Below are 24,947 nucleotides of genomic sequence, written 5' to 3'. Positions count from 1 at the left end.
ATAAAATTTTCTCTTCCTCTCCTCATGACCTATGATTTTCAATGACTTGTGTCCTAAAAAAACAAATTGTATTTATGAAAGAAAATATTTTATAGTTTTGTTGGGAGTACTTTTATTGTCTTTCTAAAATTCTATAAATGGCTTTGGTGTTCCCCTTATTGCCTATGAAGTTCCTAGATGCAGTACTACTGACCTAAAGCATCACTTTCCTCCCTAACCTCATAAGTACATAAATACATATTTTCTTACACACACAAAATGTGTCTTTCCTAGCTTAATGCACAGAAAACCCACCCTGGGGCAACTTTGGAAAGAATCCTTGTTTTCCTCTGTAAAGAAGGAGATGTATATTTTTTGGAATCCTAGATTAGACATTAAATGTATTCACTTTTAGAAACAATATTTATCTTGGTAAATAAGCAGGGATGGAATTTGAGTACAAGCACACTTGCAGATATTATATATTTGGTTCCAGCCCATTGAAATAAAGTGAATATTGCAACAAAAGAAAACTCATAAAATTTTTGTATTCCTAGTATATATAAATGTTATATTTACAGTATACTGTAGTCTAGTAAGTGTTCAATAGCATTATTTCTTCAAATAACCATTATCCTACATGAGCCTCCAGGGGAGCTGATTTTTCCTGCCACTCATAATAATCTTTTCCATTGCTTAGTAACTCCTGCTGCTAGAAATCTATTATTTGTTTTTATAACACGAATGAAGTACCCACTATGTGTCAAACATTCTTGCCCTCATGTTTATGTTCTAATGTTATGATTTAAAATAGCATTGGGCTGGGGATGTGGCTCAAGTGGTAGCTTGCTCGCCTGGCATGCGCAGGGCACTGGGTTCGATCCTCAGCACCACATTAAAAAAAATTATATATATATATATATATATATATATATATATATATATATATATTGTGTCCACCTAAAAACCTAAAAAATAAATATTTAAAAAAAATAAAATAAAATGGCATATTTGGTTGAATGAAGCTGATGACACACATCTATATTTAAATTGAACAAAATATTACCTCAATTTGTGTACAAAGAATTGGCAACTAGCATTTAAATGTATTTTTCTTAAGAACTATTTCTGGATCAATTATTTTTTACTTTGCAATAGATACTTATTGTGCCTTTTGACATACTGATAGTTGGGGAACTAAAGAACATTGGTTTTGTGATAAATCAAATATCCTACTCATTGATAGGACTATATAACATTTGACATTTTTTTATAACTACAGGTTATAAAATTTCCATTAAAATCTATTCTTCAAGAAGATAATTAACAAATAGGTTACTCAGTAATTGAGACAGATTTCCATAGATAAAAAGGAAATTTTTAAAAATTAAAACTATACTGTTAGATAAAATATATAAGTATAATGTTGATTCATTATAAATAGCATAATTCCCATTTATAAGTATTTTCTTTGCAGAAATGATTTAACTAATATGTAGAAATAAAGTGAGTCATAAGCTGCCGTATTGAAGCCTCTCCAGAAAGACAGAAACAATAGGAGATACAGAATTGTCTGATGCAACTACAGTGGCTGGGAAGTCCCATAATATGATAGTTGCAAGCTGGAGAATTGTGGAGCACACTTAATGGAGCACACTTAATCTGGCTGGTACCATGGCTCAGTGGAAGTCCAAAGGCCTGAGAAACAGGGGAACCACTTATGAAAGTAGTAAAGTCCAAAGGCCAGGAACTTCAAGTACTGATGTTCAAAAGTAGGAGAAGTGCACTGCGCTCCAGGGAGAAAGCAAATTTACCTTTCCTCTGAACTTTTGTTCTTGCCAAGCACTCAGCCAATTGGATGGGGCCCAACAACATGCAGGGCAGATCTTCCTTACTCAGTCCATTCAGAAACGTCCTCAAGGACACGCCTGGTGATAATGTTTTACCCCCTAACTGTGTATTCTTAATCCTGTGTATTCAAATTGACCCCTACAATTAAATATTACCTAAGCTTTATTTGGAACACTAAGATTTTGCTTTTCTTCTTGTGAATGGTTTCCAAGGACGAGCTGGCTATAGCCAACTAAGTTCAGAATGCTACTAAAGAGAATTGAGGTACAGTAAAGAGACTGATATAGTGGAATAACAAGTGGACAGGGAAATCACTTGGTTTAATGTAGTTTGAGTGAGTTTGGACAATTAAAATTTTTTGAGTCCCAACTTGTAAAAAAATGCTTATTGGTTTGGTTGGTGGGTAAAATTATACCAGCTTTAACATTTAGTGATGTCACCATTTGTTTGTTGTCTTAGCCAGATGGCATTTTAAAAAAATGACAATTTTTTAAGTCATCAAATATTTTAATTTTCCTATGACACTTTGCAACTGAAAGGATAGTTTACAAATAATAATAACAACCCACACTGTCAATGACATGTAGTGATTTTGTACTTATTTATAGGCCATCATGGAGCATACTTAATTTGCTCTCTGTAAAAATAGCCAGTAGTGGGTAGATTAGATATTTTGAAATTTTAAAGTTATACTAAGTTCCACTAGTATAACTTTAAAATTTGTTTAGAATAGATACTTTGGAATTTTTTAAATATATTTTTTTAGTTGTTGATGAACCTTTATTTTATTCATTTACTTATATGTGGTGTTGAGAATCAAACCCAGTGCCTCATATGTGTGAGGCAAGTGCTCTACCACTAAGCCACAACCCCAGCCCCATACTTTGGATATTGCAGAGAATATTTACTCTTCATTTAGACATTAACGGTTCTAAGTTACATTTTCCCCAGCGATATCTAAAACACTATAAATTATAAGCTTAAAAAATAGTTAAGTTATGGGAAAGCTATAAGCAAAAGATACAGAACTGAAAGACGAGATATCATTTAGACTAGAGTCTAAAAATAAACACTTGAACAGAAGAAACTTAAATAAGTTTGAGGAAGTTCTGTGCAGGAACAAACAGAGTTTGGTTTTCAATATGTGCACATTCATTAAGACATTTAACAACTGTTTGCTGAGCTCATGTTATGACAGGTACTGCTGTAGGTATTGAGAAAACAGCAAAAAATAAAAAATAAAAACACCAGCTTTCAAGTAATCTACATCCTAAGGGGAAGCAGATGATGAAAAAATATACAAGTAATGTATGTAATATGTCAAATAATAATTAGTGTGCTGGAGAAAAATAAGATAAGACCAGCAAAGTCCTCACCTCCTGAAGGACGTAAGGAAGTGTATTATGTTCAATGAAAGAACATTTAAATAAGAGGAACAACTGCTAAGGCCCAGCATCAAGAGAGTTCTTGTGAAACAGCAAACGTCATGAGATAACTGAAAAGTAACACCTTGTCAACCTTTTGTCAAGATTTTAACTTTTAACTTGTAGTAAGATGCAAATGTCTGGAAGGTTTTGAGCAGTATCATGATCAGGCTTATGTCTTAACAGACTCACTGAGCCTTCATTGAGAAGAGAATAAAGTGAAGCAAGGATGGCCCAATAGAGATCACTTGGGAAGTTTTTGAAATCTAGGCAAAACCAGATCATGATGGGAACCTGGGTGGTAGCTGTGTAGGGAAAGGCAGTGATCACAATCTGCATGAACTTTGAAGGTAGAGACAAAAGAATTTGTAGGTGGGTAAACCATGGGATGCAAACAAAAAACAGAGTCAACAAAAACAAAATCCCACGATTTAAGCCTAGGAAATTAAAGGGAAGAAATATATATTTTAGTAAAGAAATAATTTGAGATTCTTTTTACTATTATCACAATTTCTAAGTAAATATGTAACTTCATATTTTGCTCAAATTATTCATTATGTCTTCGAAAATAGTTTGATAACATCAAATATATGCACATTCTCAATTGGTATATTTAATATATTCTTAAGAAAATAAAAGTTATAGCCAGAATCTGAGGACAGATGTTCAGTTAAATATACAAAAGTTATAAATTTAAGATTACAAAAATATTTGTAAAAAAAAACAAAGTTAGGAAACTTTGGGATTAAGTGACTGAGGAAGTTGGCATATCAATAAAAGCAGATAGAGTTATTGAAAATGACCACATACAGACTGGAAACTGACCAAAGACAGATAACAAACAGATAAATTTATTCAAGAAAACGTGAAACTTGACAGGAATAGTGGAAGTCTGCATGATTTTATTCAAGGGGTGATTCCATGCTACCTCCCAGATTATGGTGTAGAATTTCAACCTAAGCAGAGCAGGAGTGCAATGAAGACTAACATCTTTTCTACCTTACTGGTAGATTAAATGAAGAGCACAGAAAAATAAATTAATTTTCAGAGGCATTGTCAAAAGCAGTTGTGAGCCGGATACCGTTGCACGCTCCTGTAATCCCAGCGGCTTTGGGGGCTGGGGCAGGAGGATTCCAATTTCAAAGCCAGACTCACCAATTTAACAAGACCCTAAGCAATTTAGTGAAATCCTGTCTCTAAATAAAACATAAAAAGATCTGGGGATGTAGCTCAGTAGATAAGCGCCCCTGAGCTCAATCCCTGCTACAATCAATCAAACAATCAATCAATCAATCAATCAATAGAAAGAAAAGAAAAAAAAACAGTAAAGCAGTTGTGATCTCAGGGAGGGATAATATTAGCAATAATCTAAAGTTGCAATTGTGGTTGGGGCCAGCAACAAAACAATACATCCTCCAGAAAATTAAAAGGAGTTTCTAGAGAATGAGGTAGCTAAAGAGGGTCTTACTAATATGCTTCCTCTGGTTGTTTGGGAGACTGCTCTAATATACAAGGCTCATTAGAAAACAAAAGCCTTACTGAACATGAAGCCTTGTCGCTGCAGACAGTAATTACTGTCACAGATTTATAAACTTATAAACTCCCTGAACTTTGAAAGCACTCCCAATCCACACACAGATCCATCAGCAAAGTGTGGAAACATTAGTGCCTCCAGAGGTATAAGCACAATACTCCATCAATCACTGACTGATCATTAAGCTATACTAAGGAAAATCTTCAGAAAGGGAGGCTTAAAAATAAAGACAAGTGTGGTCATCAGACGCCACACAGTGCAAAGCATACAGAGTCCAAAGATTTAAGGCAAATTCCTAAACAAATAGCAACAATAAAAGAGTGAGGGAATCAGAATCCAGATTTGCTACAGTGTGTTTTCTATTATTTCATTTTTAATTTTAGGCAGCTTTTCTTTAGCATTTTATTAGAGGGAATATTAGAATACAAAAAATGTACAGATTATAATGTTTTTATATGCCTTTGTGTTACTTGCCAAAATCAGTTTGTGACCAATCCTGCCCTATCTACATTTGCATCCGTTCTCCCCATTATCATATCATATATCCTACATAAATGTTTTTGCATATATATCTAATAAGGAGAGGATTCCCTTTTTGGTGTAAGCATATTCAGCAACTTTAAAAAAGTAATGATGACTTAATATATTCTAATACTCAGTTAATGTTCAAATTTAAAATGATTTTTATAGGATTATTGGTTTTCCTTTTTGTGCTATTCGTTTTTTATTGGTGCATTATAGTTATACATAATGGTGGGGTTTGTTGTTACATATTCATACATGCGTACAATATAACAATATAATTTGGCCAATCTCATCCCCCATGTCATTTCATATTTAAGCAGAGAGAAAAACTGCCATTCAAGACATTTATTTCCAGAAAAGCTATTATGTGAATAGCTTCAGAGGATAGGAATGAAAGCAAAATAATGACATTTTCAAAAACAAGGACTGGGATAACTTACTGCATCAGACAAACCTTATGAGAAATAGTGATCGAAGTTCTTTAATTTGAAAGCAAGTGACAGTAGGCAGAAACTTTAGTTCACTTGAAGAAAGAGAATAATGGTAAATTTGTAATTATATAGATAGTTATTAAAGACAGTTGCCATGTTTTGGACGTGCTTTTTTGTTTTCCACAATTATTCATGTACTGGAGGCTTGATACTCAATAACGTGAGGTGGCAGGTGATAGAATCTGCAGGAGGTATGACCTAGTGAGAGGTTGATCAGTCACCGCAGGTGCTGCCCTCAGAAGGGAATGCTGATCTTTTGAGGTAAGTTCTTTTCAGAGCAAGTTCTTATCAAACCCTGATTCCTAAATCTCTCTGACTTTTTATTACAAGATGTGCCCCATCTACCATGAAGTCCTCTCCAAAAGCTGAGCTAATATTGACATCACTTCCTTGAGCCACCAAAGCCATGAGCTAAATAAAACCTCTTTACTTTTTGAAGTTTGCTGACCTCAAGAATTTTGCTAGAGTAATAAAAAACTGATTGAGAAAATATCTTAATAGATTAAAAGACAGGAGAAATCTGCTTTTCCCACACCAGATGCGGTATGCAAACCAGAAGAGTTGCAGACCAGGATTTAGTCTGGTACTCAGCTAGCCTCTGACTCTTATGCATACTTGAATTCCTAGTCCAAATACTTTAGATACCTTCATATTAGAGGCCTTCATATCAGAGGTTCAAAGGCCTCTCTAAGGTGCCTCGGCTGAAATTGCATTATCAGAAGATATTTTTTCTTGAAGATATTTTTCTCTCTTCCAGCTCAGTATTCAGAACTGTACTGATCCTTTCTATATCTTCTTTATCGTCATCCAATCCATAATGTGGCAGGGATCTTGAAGCAGTGAGACAATTCCCAAATCTGCACTGATCTAACCTGATCCTTTGAAGATGAGAACATCCACCACTTTCTCCTCTTTAGCTTATACTATCATAGTAATTGATTCAAATCTTGACAGTTACTTCAATTTAACTTTGTCTCAACTGATTAGGCCAACTCCTAGAAGTTCAACTGTCTCCACAGAACTTGACAAGAATTTTCTTCTCTTATTGTCATCCACTCATGAAAAACTGATGTTTCTTTACATTAATAAGTACATATGTTCAAAAGGGAGTTTTCAAATACTCAGTCTGATTAGAGAATAAACACAGTAAATAATTCAAAAGTCTGCAATCCACAGGACAATTATGTCATGCACCATGAACAAAAAACTGAAGTTCAATGGAAGTACAAATGTCCAAGGAGCAAACAGAAGTCAGAATTTGATGGTCAATTCAAGGTGTCATTTTTTTTTTTTTTTTGGAGGGGAACACCAGGGATTGAACTCTAGAGCATTCAACCACTGAGACAAATTCCCATCCCTATTTTGTATTTTATTTATATACAGGGTCTCACTGAGTTGCTTAGTCTCTTGCTTTTGCTGAGGCTGGTTTTGAACTCATAATCCTCTTGCCACAGCCTCCCCCGCTGCTGGGATTTCAGCTGTGAGCCACCATGTCCAGCAAGATGTCATTATATTAACTACAACTTAATCTCCATATGTCTGAATTAAGAGGGGAAGGGGAGGGTTCTAACTGGAAAAGAGTAGGTGTGAGAATGGGCAGTGGTCTACTACAGAGTTCCTAAATCTTCTCACCTTCTCTTAAGCATTATGAATGTCCTCGGTATATCAGTCTACGACAAGAATTTGTGAACTGTGACTCAGAACAATTGCTAAACACAAACTGGCTATTCTATAAACTAATTGACCCAGCTGGGAGCTAAGGCAGAAGTCAATTTTGTATAAATGCAATTTCACTAAAGATAAATAGGTTGTATATGATCATAGAACAAAAAAAGTCAGAGAGGAACATGTAAAATGGGATTCATTTTCCTCACAAGCAGAATGTGTTGAGTAGACAGCTTTGGGTGACATAAAGATGCACAGAAATAAGTACTCTGGTTCCTTCTATCTTCCTGCCTTGCCATACCAAATATTTCACTCCTTTGTCATGGCCTAAAGATAAATACTCCAGCCTGTGTGTTCTCATACTGCGCAGAAAAAAAAGGGAGAAAAGAGAAGAGCCAAAGACAAACATGAGAAAGATATGTGAGGCACTGGGTTAGATCCTCAGCATCACACAAAAATAAATAAAATGAAGTTAAAAAAAAAAAAAACAATGACTTTGTTTACCTGCTTAAACTCATAATCCAGAACGGTCAATTGAACATCCTGTTATAAGGATACTGGGGAGTTATCTTTTAAGTTCACACATTGACATCATAAATATTGAAGTTAGCAGGATCAAATGATGGTTCCACTCCCAGTTTTCCAAGGAATTTCCAAACTGCTTTCCATATTGGCTGCACCAATTTGCAGCCCCACTGTACGTTTTTCCCCACATCCTCGCCAACACTTATTGTTGTTTTATTCATAATAGCTGCCATTCTGACTGGAGTGACATGAAATCTTAGAGTAGTTTTAATTTGCATTTCTCTAATTGCTAGAGATAATGAGCATTTTTTCATATATTTGTTTATTGATCATATATTGTCTTCTGAGAAGTGTCTGTTCAGGTCCTTGGCCCATGTATTGATTGGGTTATTATTATTATTATTATTATTATTTTTTGGGTGCTTAGCTTCTTGAGTTATTTATATATCCTAGAAATTAGTGCTCTACTTGATGTGTGAGGGGTAAAGATTTGCTCCCAAGAAGTAGGCTGTCTATTCACGTCAGAGACACAGCGACATCAAAGTTTATAGGAGCACAATTCACAATAGCTAAACTATGGAACCAACCTAGATGTCCTTCATTAGATGAATGGACAACAAAAAAAAATATGGCATATATACACAATGGAATATTACTCAGCAATAAAAGAGAATAAAATCATGGCATTTGCAGTTAAATGAATGGAGTTGCAGAAGATAATGCTAAGTGAAGTTAGCCAATCCCAATAAACCAAATGTCAAATGTTTTCTCTGATATAAGGAGGCTGATTTATAGTGGGTCAGGGAGAAGGAACAAGGGAGGAATAGGCGACATCTAGATAGAGTATTAAGGGTGGGAAGGAAAGGGAGGGGGCATGGGGTTAGAAACGATGGTGGAATGAGATGGACATCATTATTCAAAGTATATGTATGAAGACACAAATGGGTATGAATATACTTTGTATAAAACCAGAGATATGAACAATTTTGCTCTACATGTGTAATATGAATTGTAATGCATTCTGTTGTTACATGTAAATTTAAAAAATGAGGTTACTTAAACAGTGAATTGAATGTACAATGTGTAAACAACCAGTAGTATCTGCCACAAAAATGCAAGTTTTGTTTTTTAGATATGATACATGTGAAAGGCACTTAAATGTATGTAAATTTCATTGAGAGAAGAAAATTAATTTGCTTTAAAGTAAGTATACAGTGTGGAAGAGAAGAAACATTTGATTTAAAAATAAGTAATCACTGAAAAGTTAAAGATCTTTGGCAAAAGTTAAGAGGAAGAAACACCTTGTGTGGTTGAATGGGGTTTGTGTGTGTGTGTACACCTTGCTAAAAAAACAGATTTTAGGTAGCTGAAAATTAAAGTTCAAAAGAAAGTGTTGCATGTAGCAGAGTAGTCTCATAGCAGTAGGAATAAATTAAATATGTTATATGTTCATGTTATAAATTAAGTCTGCTTAATTTATAACATGGTCTTACTAGAAAATAATTTGTTATCAAAATTTCAAACTTCAATAATAAATAACAAATATATAAAATACAGATGAGGTAAGATTTTACCTTGGATATCATATGTCCAAGAGACAAGCCCCAAAGTTTTATTCCAGCATAGTGTTATAATTGTTCTATTTTATTTTTAGTTATCATTATTAATCTGGTATTGATATTTATGAAACACTACATCCAACAACTATACAGCACACATTCTTTTCAATTGCCTGTGAAACATTCACTGAAATTTTGGTACTGTCTGATTTCATACATCTTAGAACAGTTCTCCCATGGATAAGGTGGCACTACTATGGTATTATATAGTGTTTTAATCAGCCTTTTTGCTGCTGTGTCTAAAAAACCCAATCAAAACAATTATAGAGGAGGAAAAGTTTATTTGGGCACTCATGGTTTCAGAGGTCATGGTCCATAGGCAGTGGGCTCTATATCTCAGGGCTTGAGGTTAGACTGAACATCATGGTAGAAGAGTGTGGTGGAGGGAAGCAGTTCAGATGATGATCAGGTACCAGAAAGAGAGACATCTCCACTTGCCAGATACAAATATGTACCCTGAAGACATACCCTCAATACCCCTACCTTCTCCAGCCACTCCCTACCTGCCTTGGGTTGCCACTCATTTAATCCCAACAAGTGATTAATTCAGTGATTGGGCTAAGGCTTTCATAACCCAATCATTTCTTCTCTTAATCTTTTTTCATTGTCTCATACATGAGCTTTTGGGAGACACCTCACATCTCAACTATAACATATAGCATGTTTTCTTAAATATTTTGAGATAACTGTATCTTCATTGAGTTATGCTTCTCCTGCTCTGAAAAGCTCTTTTAACTAGATTATTTTTTTCATTTAAATTCAAAGTAATTTATGTGGTAACCTTCAAATTTACCATCTTGGCTTTGTGTGTTGTTTGTCTGTTTGTCCATTTGATTTTGTTTTTATTTTTGTGGTTACTGGGCATGGAGTCCAGGTATTGTGCATGCTAAGCAAGTGTTCTACCACTGAGCTACACCCTTGTTGTTACATGTTTATCTCTGTTTGCTTCTCATCTATATCTTTTTAATGGTATATCTTTTATGTTTGTTTTGTTTTTTAGTTGTTAATCTTGTGATTTCAACACAACTCTTGACATATTAGTTTTCCTTGAATTAATTTCGCACAACTAATATATCTCAGAACTTAACAATAAAACATTTCCATTTATCCTTTGGCATTTCATTTTACATCAACCCCACAAGGTACTGTTATTCTATCTGCCTTTAACAACCACTTGTTTTTGAAGAAAACTCAACGTTAAACATGTCTTCTACATGTACCTGCAGATTTACTATTTCAGAATCTCTTCATTCTGTGAGAGATGCGTTTTGAGCTTGGTTTTTTCCCCTTCTATGTGAAAAACAACCTATAGAGTTTCTTACAGTGCAGGTGTGTTGGTGAAGAAAGTCCTTAAATTTCGTTCATCCAAACTTGCCTTAGCATTTCCTTTCTTTTTAAAGATTATTTGCACTGGATGTAGAATTCAAAGGAGTAAGCTTTGAAGAGAACCCTTTCATTTTCTTATTGCTTCCATTATTTCTGAAGAAAGTTTAAGGAAATTTTTTCTTATTCCATTTTATGATTTTATTCTTTCATTTGAAAGAAATGATTTTATTTATTTATTGTTTTCAGGAATTTCAATATGATGACCTAATTGTGGTTTAATTTTGTTTAGTTTTTGAACTTGGGTCTGTCTATAGGTTATTTTTCTTATTTGTAGATATTCTCAGATTTTTTATGTGTATAATCATATGTCTGTTAATAATGAGTGTTTAATTTATTTCTTTACAATTTTTGTACCTTTATTATATTACTAATATAATTTTAATGGAATCAGTGATGATGGGGATTCATACTCTGCTTTTGAATATAAAACAAAGTCCTATACAGCCTTCCCCCTAAATCTTATTGCTATGGGTTTTAGGTAGAAATCTATCAGTTCTAGAAACTGCCTTAATCTTTTTAAAGTGTTTTTTACTTTATTTTTTTTAAAGAGAGAGAGAGAGAATATTTTTTAATATTTATTTTTTTTATTTTTCGGCGGGCACAACATCTTTGTTTGTATGTGGTGCTGAGGATTGAACCCAGGCCACACGCACGACAGGCGAGCGTGCTACCACTTGAGCCACATCCCCAGCCCCTAAAGTGTTTTTTACTTCAAATATGTGTTAATTATTATTAGAATTCGTAACAACTATTGAGATAAACATTCTATATTTCTCTTTCAATCTATCCATGTGAGCCATATTGATGTTTTTAAAAATTAAGATAATTTTATAATTCTGGAATAAATCCTACTTGGCCATAAAAAGTTTAATATATTGACAACTTGGCTTACTCATTTTTTTGAGAATTTTGCATATGTACTTTTTTTAAATTAAAAAACTAAAATTTCATTTTATGAATTTTGTGTTTTCTTAATATACTTTGTGCTTAAACATGACTTTGCTTGAAAACTCAATCAATTGAATTTATTTTTACCAGATGCATAATTCTGAATTCATTTGAAATGATAAATATAAAACTGTCTAGCAGCTTTTATCCCATACTCACAAAGACTTATATTTTCTATTCTAATTGTGGATTTTTTCTTTTTTTTATTTATATATAACAGCAGAATGCATTACAACTCATTACATATATAGAGCTCAATGGTTGTATACATAATATACTCACGCCAATTTGTGTCCTCATACATGTACATTGGATAATAATGATCATCCCATTCAACCATCATTAATTACCCCATGCCCTCTCCCTTTTCCTCCCACCCCTCTGCCCTATCTAGAATTCGTCTATTCTTCCCATGCTTCCCCCATCCCACTCTGAATCAGCTTCCTTATATCAGAGAAAACATTCGGCATTTGTTTTTTGGGGATTGGCTAACTTCACTTAGCATTATCTTCTATAACTCCATACCAACAACAATAAGTGTTGATGAAGATGTGGGGAAAAGGGTACACTCAGAGACTGATGGTGGGACTGCAAATTGGTGCAGCCAATATGGAAAGCAGTATGGAGATTTCTTAGAAAATTGGGAATGGAACCACCATTTGACCCAGCAATCCCTCTCCTTGGTCTATACCCAAAAGATTTAAAAACAGCATACTATAGGGACACAACCACATCAATGTTTATAGCAGCCCAATTCACAATAGCTAAATTATGGAACCAACCTAGATGTCCTTCAATAGATGAATGGATAAAAAATCTGGCATATATACACAATGGAATATTACTCAGCAATAAAAGAGGATAAAATCATGGCATATATACTTCTAAGTAGAATTGTTCTATAACTTTGATTTTCAGGAAGTAACATTTTTTTTTGTTTTAATATCAAGGCTGCATTTACCAAATGAAATAATTATTCAATGGACCTGGGTCATGGCTCAGTGGTAGAGCGCTCACCTTGCGCATGCAAGGCCCTGGATTTGATCCTCAGCACCACATGTAAATAAATAAAGTTAACTTATTGTGTCCAACTACAAAAAAATTCTTCCATCATAAAATTTATTAAAAGAATAAATCATCTGACACAAACACTTCTGTTGCTTTTTAATTAAAAATATTTCTGACATTGATTCTTGGCCCATTAGACTTCACATACTATTGATCATTTTTCCTCCTGATTTAACTCAGCATTTTTCATAAGCCACAGTCTGTTTATCTCCTGCTGGACATACTTGTATCTTCATATACATTGTTTTGTCATTCCAAATAAATGTTATGCTTCTGAGGGAAGGGACACTATTTTATTGCTTTGAATATTCTTTCCTGCTGTGCTTTCTACATGGTTGTACATAATATACAAAATAAGTTTGTTCTACACAATGGTGGCAAATATTTATTTTTCCTTTCATTTTGCATCCAATGTTCTATAATTGTTATTGATTGAGCAAAGCTAACATTATTTTGTTTTTCTATAAATGTACTTAATAAAACAGTTTTGCTTCTAAAATCATTGTAAGTAGCAAGGAACATTTTTCAAAGGAAAGAAATTATAAGGCAACCCAGGAAAACAGGACATATTTATTCCAGAAACTGATGTTGTAAAATGCCTATAGCAGGGACTGGGGCTATAGCTCAGTGGTAGAGTGCTTGCCTAACACATGTGAGGACCTGGGTTTGATCCTCAGCACCACATAAAGATAAATAAATAAAATAAAGGTATTGTGTCCATCTACAACTACAAATTTTCTTTTTCTTTAAAAAAGAAATGTCTATGGCAAGTACTACCAAATTCATTATTCTTCCTTGCCTCTAAGACAAAAAGAAAATGTATTGAATTGCTTCATTCCTATAAATTGATACAAGGAAGTCTATCAGTCCATACTTACAGTTTTTAAATATGAATTTTATGTAAAGGCATTGCACAAAATACTAAGTATTATTAGCAGGTTTGAAGAAACTGTAGGAATGTTTTTCCTATATTATTGAGGTTGGCAGAAAAATGGCCACTCAAAGATTTCCCTGTTCTAATACCCAGAGCCATAAATCAGGTATGTTACATGACAAAGTAGAAGTAAGATAACAGATGAAATTAAAGTTTGAATCACCTGACCCTTAAAACTGGGAAAATGTCCTGCATTATCCAGGTTGAATGTAATCACAAGGTTTTTTAAATGTCAGAGAAGAACACAGAGAGCCAATGTCAGTAACAGGATGTGAGAAAGACTACCTTGAATATTTTTTGGGTTTTTTTACATGTATAAATTTTTCATTCTAATTTGTTATATATGACAGCAGAATATATTACAATTCATATTACACATATGGAGCACAATTTTTCATATCTCTGGTTGTATATAAAGTATATCCACACCACTCATCTCTTCATACATGTACTTAGGATAATGATATCCATCTCATTCCACTGTCTTTTCTACCCCCATGCCTCCTCCCTTCCTTTCCCATCTCTTTGCCCTATCTAGAGTTCCTCTAATCCTCCTGTGTTCCCCCTCCCAACCCCACAATGAATCAGCCTCCTTATGTCAGAGAAAACATTCCACATTTGGTTTTGGGGGGTTGGCTTACTTCACTTCACTGGAGTTGCAGCATTATATTCTGCAACTCCATTCATTTATATGCAAATGCCATGATTTCATTCTCTTTTAATCCTGAGTAATACTCCATTGTGTATATATACCACATTTTATTTATCCACTCATCTACTGAAGGGCATCTAGGTTGGTTCCACAGTTTAGCTATTGTGAATTGTGCTGCAGTAAATAGAAGGAACCCAGAGTCTAGGAATACCATCACATGAGACCCATTTTGCATTCTCTAGTACTATAAGATCACAAATGTCTTTTTTTTTTAAGTGACTCTTTTTTTGGTCATTTGAGAAAAAAGCAATAGGGAACTAGTGTAGCTATCATACTAGTTTCCCAAAACTTGTAGGAGTGGCACTGTCCCAGAGATAATATTCATCCAATATTCTATTCACATCTCCCACTTACATTTTTTTGGTCTCCTTTAAATTTTGCTGTTACTAATTCTGTTCAGTGAAATGTGAACAGAAATGAAATGGATCATTTCTGAGATCTTTTGGGCTACTGTGTCTATAATGGTTCAGATAGTACATCTGCAGGATGGTAGATCCTCAGTTAACCTGGGCTCCTGAGTGAATGTATATTATATAGCAAACATCCCCCAAATGCTTGTTAAACATGTATGGAGCTAGAAATAAAGTCTTTACTATGTTAACATGCCTCAATTTGAAGAGTGACTTTTTTACTGCAATATGTCTTGACATAGTTTATACTAAAAATACATTTACCAAATTATAGCTCTGTGTAGATATTTCTATAAGGCACAATTTTTTTTCTTATTCGTAGAGTTCTGGTTTGACACTAGAGCTTTAAAATTTTATACCTCATAATTAATATTCCCCTTCAACCCTTGTATTTCATCTGCCCTCTGGCACACAGATTTGCAATTCTAAATTGTGGTTAGTGATTGCAGTGAAGAATGTATATCTCATTTAAAAGTCATCTTTTTAAAAAATACAAGAGAGTGAAAAACCAGAGTAAAATGTAACTATACATTAAAAATCTTGTTTTGTTTTGCCTAGAGTTAGCCCCAGTTCCTCCTGCAAGTGCCAGGGCAGAGAATACATCAATGCCCCGGGAGGGGCCAATATTTTTCTCAAAGTGTTTTGAGGCTCCCAAATGCACAAATACTTCTTTGACACTTCACATTTGCCTGCCAAGTAACAAAAGTTATGATCTTATTTTAGCCTAAAGGTTTTTAAAGCAAGTTGTTGCTTATTGGGTCAAGTCAATTTGTAGAACTCTAGTGTGGATCTGTTATATGAATGAACCAGAGATAACCCCTGGGTTGGTTTATTAATTCCTGGTAGTCTGCAACTCCTGAGCTTAACTCTTTACGCTTACTAGTGCCAAATTCAAATTTTTACATTTCTGGTGTTTCCAAGATAGCCCAGATAAACAGATTCTTATCCATTTATAGCCTATGTGCTTTCCATATTATGGGAAATTGCTCAACAGGCATTAACCACAGATCAGATAAGCCCTACACACTGCTGCCTCCTTTTGCAGCTATCTGATCCTGATTCTTGGCTGGAGTGCTAGAACATCAAGTAGTCATGAAAGTCTCCTCCATGTTCCTCTTTTCCCCTCTGAGTTCTCTTGCCCTCCTTCCTTTCTGGATACTGCTTACCCAAGAGCTGTAGCCTCTACATGGTATGCTGTGAGAGACTTTCCTCACATGCAGTCCTGTTCAAGTGTTTCCCAAATAAAGCTCATTTCATATATTTCTCCTTGAGCAGTTCTGAAATCCCTCAATGTAACTATAAAGAATCTTTTGGAATTCTGATGTTTTCTGTTATTATTGGGCTACTGATTGTTTTGAGAGTACCTCCAAGTAACTAAGATAATTTGTTAGTTCAGTGTTATTGCTTGTAATCATCCATTTGGAGTGTGATGATAATAATGCCACCCCATCAAAGGAAAAAAAAAACAGTTTTACTTGAACAGAATTACATGTTAAAGAGTATTATGTTCATAAATTTATTTGAAAATAGATTCCAGCCTTTTGTAAAAAATTCTGGCTTAAAACAATTTCATTAGCAAAAATGTAACTACTGTGCTCACTTAGGCTGCACATATGCTAAAACTGAAACCATAAAGAGAAGATTAGTATGGCTCCTGTGCAGGGATGACACTCGAATTCATGAAGCATTTTGTTTCACACATACATAAATATATATATTTATATTTATATATATACTTATATATACATAAATCTACTATCATAAGGACCTTTTCTCACATTATAATTCAATGATTAAGACAATAGATTTTGTCTCTGAAAAAAAAATAAGATTTGAATTTCAGTTTCTCACTTAATTGTGTGCCTTTGAGCAAGTTATATAACATTTTTAAAATATCTTTATTTTATTTATGTATTTTTATGTGGTGCTGAGGATTGAGTCCAGTGCCTCACACATGCTAGGCAAGTGCTCTACCATGGAGCCATGATTCCAGCCTCTAGTTACAAACATTTTAAAGCCACTCTCCTCATTGTCAAAATAGGCGTAATTGTACAGAATAATCTATCTAGGTTACTAAGTAACCAAGACAGTATGTAACTCAGTAATTTTTTATCAAATAACAAATTAATCCAGAATGTAGTGGCTTAATACAGTGAATACTTATCATACCAGTTTCTGTGGGCCTGGAATCTGGATGAAGTTTACCTGGGTTCTGTGGCTTAGCATCTCAAGGGGCTGAAATCAGTGTTGGCTGCAGTCATCTCCATGTTTCTGCTTCTGATTCTGAGCTCACTACTATAGTTGTGGTAGTATTCAATTCCTAAAGGGCTGTTGGACCAAGGGCCTCAGCCCCTCCTGGAAATTGACCAGAGACCACTTACAGTTCCTGGCTATGCACACTTCTTTATAGGTCAGCTCCTCTGCAAGTTACTTCATTAAAGGCAGAAAGAGAGAGTGCAAGATGAGTCACTGTTGTTGACAGCCTACTCTCAGAACAAACATTCCATTACTTTTGTTAAGCTAAATTATAACTTCATTTACATGCCACCAGCATTTTAGCCAATATTTTTTCTTCCATTTCAGGATCTCATCTCGGACATGACAGTGTCTTCTGTTGTCATAGCTCTTTATCCTCTTTGATCTCGGATTGTTCCTCAGGTTTTTATTTTATCTCGTAATCTACAAACTTTTATGACTAGTAGTCACTTTGTAAATTACTCTTCAATTTGGATTTGCTTTACATTTTTTTCATGAATAGATTGAGATTTTGCATTATAAGAATGCAGGAGTGATTAGCCCTTTCCATTACATCCCGTAGGGTACTTGTTGTCAATATGTATTACTAATATTATTTAACTTTGATAATGTAACCAAGGTCATATCTACCAAATTTCACTTTAGTATGTTCACTATTTTTTTGTCATCTCACAACTTTTGCCACATTTGATTTGTAAGAAGCAAGTTAATAGTTCTAGCCAGCACTTACAAAAGAAGGGAATGACCAAGAGTTGTGAGAACCACAAGGTTGGGGTCATTGGAAGTCCTTGCAGAAGCTATCACACCAAGTAAGACTGGGAAGGTTAACATACTAATTGTACCCATAAAGAATTTCGCATGTTACTGTCAATACAAATGACAGGTATCATGATGGTTATTATAATGTTTACAATTTTGTGGATTACTTTCAGATCGATTCATTACATTCAATAAGTGTTTGTCATGCTAGGTGTCGGATTTCATAAATAAATGTTTATAATGCTAAAATTATAAATACAAACCTATTTTGGTTTTGGAAAGATGATAATACAGGGGAGCAAAATATCTGTGAATTGTGACAAAAGATATAAGGAAAGTAAACAGGACAGGTGATATAATATAGAGAATATGTTTCTCTCTTTCTCTCTCTCTCTCTCTCTCTCTCTGTGTGTGTGTGTGTGTTTGTGTGTGTGACTATTTCAATCAAACCAGAGAAAGCCTCCTTAAGATGACATTTATGCTGAGATTGAATTTGAGAAAATGTCAGCTTTACAAGATCCTAAAGAACAATATTCTGGGTAGAGAGAAAAGCAAGTTTAAAGGATTCGAGGCTGAGAAGATTTGTCATATTGATGGAAAAAGAAAGAGATCCTAATGATAAATGTATTGAGCAAGGAGTAAAAGCAGTATGCCATAGGGACTGAGATATAACCAAGGGCTAAAATATACAGGACCCTGTAGGTCATGAAATGGCATTTTATTGTATTCTGAATATAATTGGAAACTTTCAAAAGGTTTTATGAAAGATATTTGTTTTTCAAACCTTACATCTCAAATGTTGTGCTAATTGTAAAATTACCAAAAAAAATTATAGGAGTAGAAATATTATTAAATATACTCCTTTAAAGATATTTTTGTAGTTGTAGATGGACAAGAATGCCTTCATTTTATTTCTTTATTTTATTTTGCTTTATTTTTTGTTGTGCCAAGGATAGAACCCAATGCCTCACACATGCTAAGCAAGCATTCTACCACTAAGCTTAAGCCCCAGCCCAGTACATATACTCTTTACTCAGACTTTTCAATGACTTATGTTTTGCCATATTTACAACTTCATATTCTTTAAAATTATATTGAGAGTGAGTAGGAGAATATGAGTATTCTCTTTTATGATTATAGTGTAATTACTGTTATGGTTTTGTTTTGGGTGTCCCCCAAAAGCTCCTGTTAAGGCAGGAATATTCAGAGGTAAAGTGATTAGAGAGTTGTGACTTAATCATTTCATCCTATTCTGAATACACTGACAGGGAAGTAAAATACTCACAATAGCTTCCATTTTTGTTTTCCTAATCTTTATACTAATATTGTCATACTTTTCACCTTCCCATATCTTATGAACCTCACATTGTTATTTTTCTTTAAATACTAACTTATTTTTTACAGATATCAAAACAATAAGAAAATTTGGGCTGGGGATGTGGCTCGAGCGGTAGCGCGCTTGCCTGGCATGCGTGCGGCCCGGGTTCGATCCTCAGCACCACATACCAACAAAGATGTTGTGTCTGCCAAAAAACTAAAAAAAAAAATAAATATTAATAAATTCTCTCTCTCTCTCCCTCCCTCTTAAAAAAAAACAATAAGAAAATTTTATATATCATCATTTTTTTTTCTTTTTCTGAAGGGCTTCTTTCAACATTTCTTATATGCAGGTGTCTGGGTGATGGATTTATTTATTTATTTGTTTGTTTGTTTATTTATTTATGATTTTTATGCCTGAAAACTTTATTTCACCTTTACTAGGCCCTTTATTAGGCTCATCCCTCTGACCCTTCAGATGATTCTTTCCTATCACTAGAATAGTTTCTTCTCACCTATGTGCTACGCACACTTTGCTGTGTAGAGCACACTCTGCACCTCTCCTCCATGTGGCTTTTCCCTCTCTGGTACTATGCTCTATGTATTCTAACCACGGGTCTCCTCAGACATCAGATCTGTCTCCTTGGCTGCATACTTGACAGAGCTGTGTCCTTTCCCACCTCCCATCCTCCCCTCAGTCACGTGAAAACATTCTCAAGATATAAACTGCTTGCCTTCCTCCTTGTCTCTTAAGGGTTACTCTTTATCAGCATCTTATAGTGTCTTCTTTTTCTTCTTTTACATATTTCAGGTTAAATCTGGTCCCTGTTACTTCATTTCTGACGGAAGCAAAGTCCTTCCATTGGCTATACTTTTTTTTAATATTTATTTCTTTTAGTTGTACACAATGCCTTTATTTTTATTTATTTATTTTTATGTGGTACTGAGGATCAAACCCAGGGCCTCACACGCACCAGGCAAGCGCTCTATGCTGAGCCACAACCCCGGCCCTGGCTATACATTTTTAAAAATTTCTTCTTGTTAGATAAACATGACAGTAGAGTGTGTTGGCTATACTTTTAATAGCAATATCAAATTTTTAAAAAAATTTGTCTTGATTTCACTTTGCCTTAGAAGAGCTTAGGTTCTATAATCCTTTGGTCTAGTAAATTCTCATGTGCTCTGATAAAATGGAATACAGAGATCTTTTGTAACAGGGGTTCACTTGATGCTTTGACTATATACATTGTGGCCTTGAAACTTAAAGTTTTTTTTTTCTTTTTCCCCAAACTTCTCCCTGATCTTCTCCCTGATCTTCTCTGATCTTCTTTCTTTCCCCTAAACTTCTCCTCCCTGATCTTCTCCTTCCTGATCTCTCCTCCCTAATCTCCTTTTCTCTGAATCTCCTCTCTAAAAGTATCTGTTGCTCCTGGGCAAAATCACAGCCTTTAGGATAGGAGTTCCCTGTGTTTCTCCCTTGCTAGCAAAGCCATCAACTTCTTTCCTTTTTCTCAAAACCATGTACTTCTTATTGGATTGGAATTAGGGTTAAAGACGGAGCTTTTGGCAACATTTCTACCTAACCTCAGAGAATAGATGTTTGATTCTGTGCATTTTCTGGTGTTCACTGAAGCCATTCTCTGTTCTCATACTTCTTTTGTGAGATCTGATATCTTCGTGCTTGTACTTAGTATGCTCTAAGAATTTCCACAGCTAATTGTTAATTATTAAGTAGAAATATAAAGGGTTTTATTTTATTTTGTTGTTGTTGTTTTGTTTTGTTTTCTTTTCTTTTTAGAAAAAGAAAAAAGTGTATTGCTTTGTTAGCAGAGGAGAAACACAGGGGACTCCGGTCCCAGAGGCTACGATTCTGCCCATCAGCAGGAACATGAGGCTTTTAAAGAAGTGATTCAAAGACTGCATTCCACATGTTCTCTGTTGGAGTTGTAATTCACTTGTTAATTTGGGAGATAGTCGTTTCTGAGATCTTCTGGTACCATCCCCAAAGTCTGGATTACTTCATTCCTGTGGTGGGTGGGTTTTCAAGGACAGATACATCTGCCTAAAATGGGGAAGAAAGGTAATCATTTCTCCCCTGACATCAGGAAGTGGGAGAAATTAGGTAGAGCAGCAAGAGAGGAAGAGAAAGAAACATGTCCATTTAAAAATAAGTTGCAGAGACAGAGCAGCAAGGGCTGTATTCAAAGCCTAAAGGGGACCATGGTTACATTTCCCCACTGACAATTTCTACATTCCATTTCTAGGGAAAAATGGGCCACAATATCTCCAAGATGCTTCCTACTGAAAGAGGGCAATGTTGGGGAAGTAACCCAAAGTCCTTATTTTCTATCAGGTGGAGTCTGGACAGTTAAGGGTTTTGAGCATTAGAGCAGTCCAGAGGTCCACAGTGACAAATGGCAAGTGAGTAGACAAGGCAGACCTAGGGCAGGGGATTATGAAGGTGGCTAGTGTTGCAGCGACTTTCCTGTGTTCAATTTCCTTTTTCTCAAAGTTGACTATGATGGAGCAACCTGTACCATTCAGGGAACAAAATGTAAATTAAAAAAAAAAGTTTGTCCACTACCTTGAACACAGTTCACTAGAGTTCTTACTTGTATTTGTGTTTTGTTTTGCTTTTAAATAATACCTTTCTAGCTCCCTCAACCTCACACTATTTCCAACTCCCAGTAAATTAAGAAAAGATTCATATGAAAGAATATATGAAAATCCCTTAGTCACCTTTCTCTCTTTACTTATGATTGGTCTCTTTTTTGGTTCTGAGTGCATTGAGCTTGTGGGTACATTTGACTTTAAAATTCCTGGAGGTAGGCTTCTGGAACAAATGGTATCTTAATGTTCTTTGTGGTTCTACAAATCTAAATTTTAACAACTTTTATCATTGTACTAGTTCCTTTTGCTGAGAGAAAAGTAATGACTAAATTAAATTACAGAACTATCAAGAGCTGAAGTTTGGCTGTTTTTCTAATCAATGATAATGACATTTTGTCATGATTATGCTATTGTGATTACATATCTTCCATATCTTCCTAGCACATTGAAGGTTCTATTAGGCATCGGAATCAGATGTTGAGTAGCAAAGAAATACATTTTAGGTATAATATCCTCATTATTAATTTACAATGAATTCTATTAGTTAAAAACACCTCTTGATATGTATAAATTCACTATGATTTTTTTGCAATAATATAATATTTGTATCATAAGTATACTTTAGGAAGCTCAATGGTGTTTTGAGTAAATTGCAATAATATATCAATAAAAAGTTTAAATTGACATTGTGTATTATTTTTTACATTGTAGGGAATTTTTTGTATCTACAAGGTTAGCTTTCTTAAGAGATTATTGCATTAACTGTTGTGTTGACACAAGCACTTTCAAAAATTGTGATCTGTCATGTTTATGCTATATATCTCAATAATTTATGATTAGTATAAAAGGAAAGTATAGCTGCATTTCATTTCAATATAAATATGTTTATGTGCAGTTGTAGTTCAAAACAGCATTAAAATACATAATTTAGCCTTAAATTTTTCTTATTTTTCATTATATATTCTGTGAAACATTTAAATGGGAAAAATAAAGAATACTAAATTATTTAGATGGATTTATTGCTTTGAATTAGTTAAATAAATCCTCTGTATTAGTAAAATGTTAACTCTGGGATTTTTAAGGCTTCATTAATATCAGTATCATGTTTGTATTGAGGTACTGTCAAGATCCTCAAGGTTAGTATTCTATGAGCCTTTTAGTATTATAATGCTAAAAAATTTTTACATTTGGTCTGCAACTGGAAGGGAATTAATAGAGTACACAGAAGGGGAAATTATAGTACTCAAAATAGGCATATCAGTACATTTTTTATCCAGTAGACCAATCAACCTGAAAGGCCAAAATGTAATCATAAAGTGCTCTCAATCATGGAATCAGAGAAAAGGGAGTTAGGGGAATAATCTCAATGGCTTCTTTCATTATGCCACTTTACCTTAGTTAATTCAATTACTGATAGGGAAGATATATTGCACAATGCAGAGGATAGCAGAGATATCTGCTTATATGTACAGTGTTGTAGCTTACCATAAAATTTAGACACTGTTTTCGCCCCCATTCTCTCTCCCTTAAAATATAGCAAATGAGATCCACTTCAAAATTATAGCAATTTGTCAAGTACATTTACAATTCTCATTAGAGACATATTTATCATAAATTAATCAACATATTAACTTAAAATGTGACAATTTTCCACTGAATTATCAGATGTGAAAACTGTCAATTGTTTGAAAATCTTTGTTGTAAACCTGAGTCCCTTTACTTCTATCATTGCAGCATCAAGAATGTAAGGTAATAGGAAAGTGGTGTTGGTAATACTTTCAGTAAGAGCAAGAGGTGCTTAGTATGAAGCAATAGAACTTTTGCCAGTCTTTCAACAAAATCCTACACTCTAACACTGTAAAAGTGATTTCTTAGTAGTGTGAATTTAAGTGTATGATGATTATAATACTCTGATTTTGATTGGATAGTTTGGATTTGTTAATTAAAAGCTGGAGAATAGTCTTAAGCTATATTTTCAGGTCCACATTTCCTCAAATAAAACTATGAGTGAATTATTTATATTCTATAGCTAAAATGGTGATCTCTCCTTATACTTATAGATGCCAAATTTAAGCCCATTTCTGTCAAAAGGAAGGCTAAGCAGGCAGAGTGGTGAGTGCCAAAGTTCCAGATATTTGGGAGGAGAGGCAAGATTATCACAAATTCATGGCCAGCCTGGGCCAGATCCTTTCTCAAAATAAAAATAAAAACAGGTTAGGGATATAGCTCAGGGTAGAATGCCCTGGGTTCATTCCCAGTACAATGAAAAAAAAGAAAACAGAAAAAAAAAAGATGGAGTGGGGAGATTAAGAGGGTTACATACCATATTTCATTTGGACACCTCCAAAATTGAAGTATTCAATGCAGCATAAGTTTCCCAAACCTCACAAATATAGGTGAAATATGTGTTCTGATATCTCAGAATGTGATAATTCTGACTGTGGTTATTTAAAAACAGAAAATAAAAATGTCCAGGCTGAGAGAACTGAGAACAAATCCTTAACAAGTGCAGAATACTTATTGCTGTGAGAGTTACTGATCCTTGCTGGTATATGATTTCTTCAATGTGTAAAATGTAGGTATAATAGTTATGATCATGCAAGGATTAATAATGTGGCATATAGTAGACATTTAAAAATGTTAGTTTTTATTGCTACTCCTTCCCCATATTCTAGACTAGACTTTTTTTTTTTTTTTTTAACTGTTAGGGAACAGGGAACAGAATGTCTTAGAATGTCTTTTCAAAGTAAGTGTATATTTTATAACTCAATTCCTCATCTCAGAAACTACAATATAAGTAATTGATACAAATATTTTACAAATCATTTATCATATTATGTATCACCCACTATGTATTATTTATTATTTACTGGCTCTCTCCTATTGGAATGTTAAGTACATAAGGGTCTGAATACTTCTCAGGTTTTTTTTTAA

The 24,947-nt window shown here is 34.3% G+C and overlaps 1 non-coding gene across 1 annotated transcript; it reads left to right on the top strand.

The window, feature by feature from the left end:
* Nucleotides 1-16,663: 16,663 nt before the first annotated feature.
* LOC113187303 (U6 spliceosomal RNA) lies at nucleotides 16,664-16,766 on the top strand. The gene has a single exon (XR_003301398.1). It is a non-coding gene; the product is annotated as a U6 spliceosomal RNA (small nuclear RNA).
* Nucleotides 16,767-24,947: the final 8,181 nt, after the last annotated feature.

The sequence above is a fragment of the Urocitellus parryii genome, chromosome 1 (assembly GCF_045843805.1).
Source record: "Urocitellus parryii isolate mUroPar1 chromosome 1, mUroPar1.hap1, whole genome shotgun sequence".
NCBI classification, from domain to species: Eukaryota; Metazoa; Chordata; class Mammalia; order Rodentia; family Sciuridae; genus Urocitellus; species Urocitellus parryii.
Note: the sequence above shows the minus strand (reverse complement) of the source record. Positions and strands in the feature narration are given on the sequence as shown.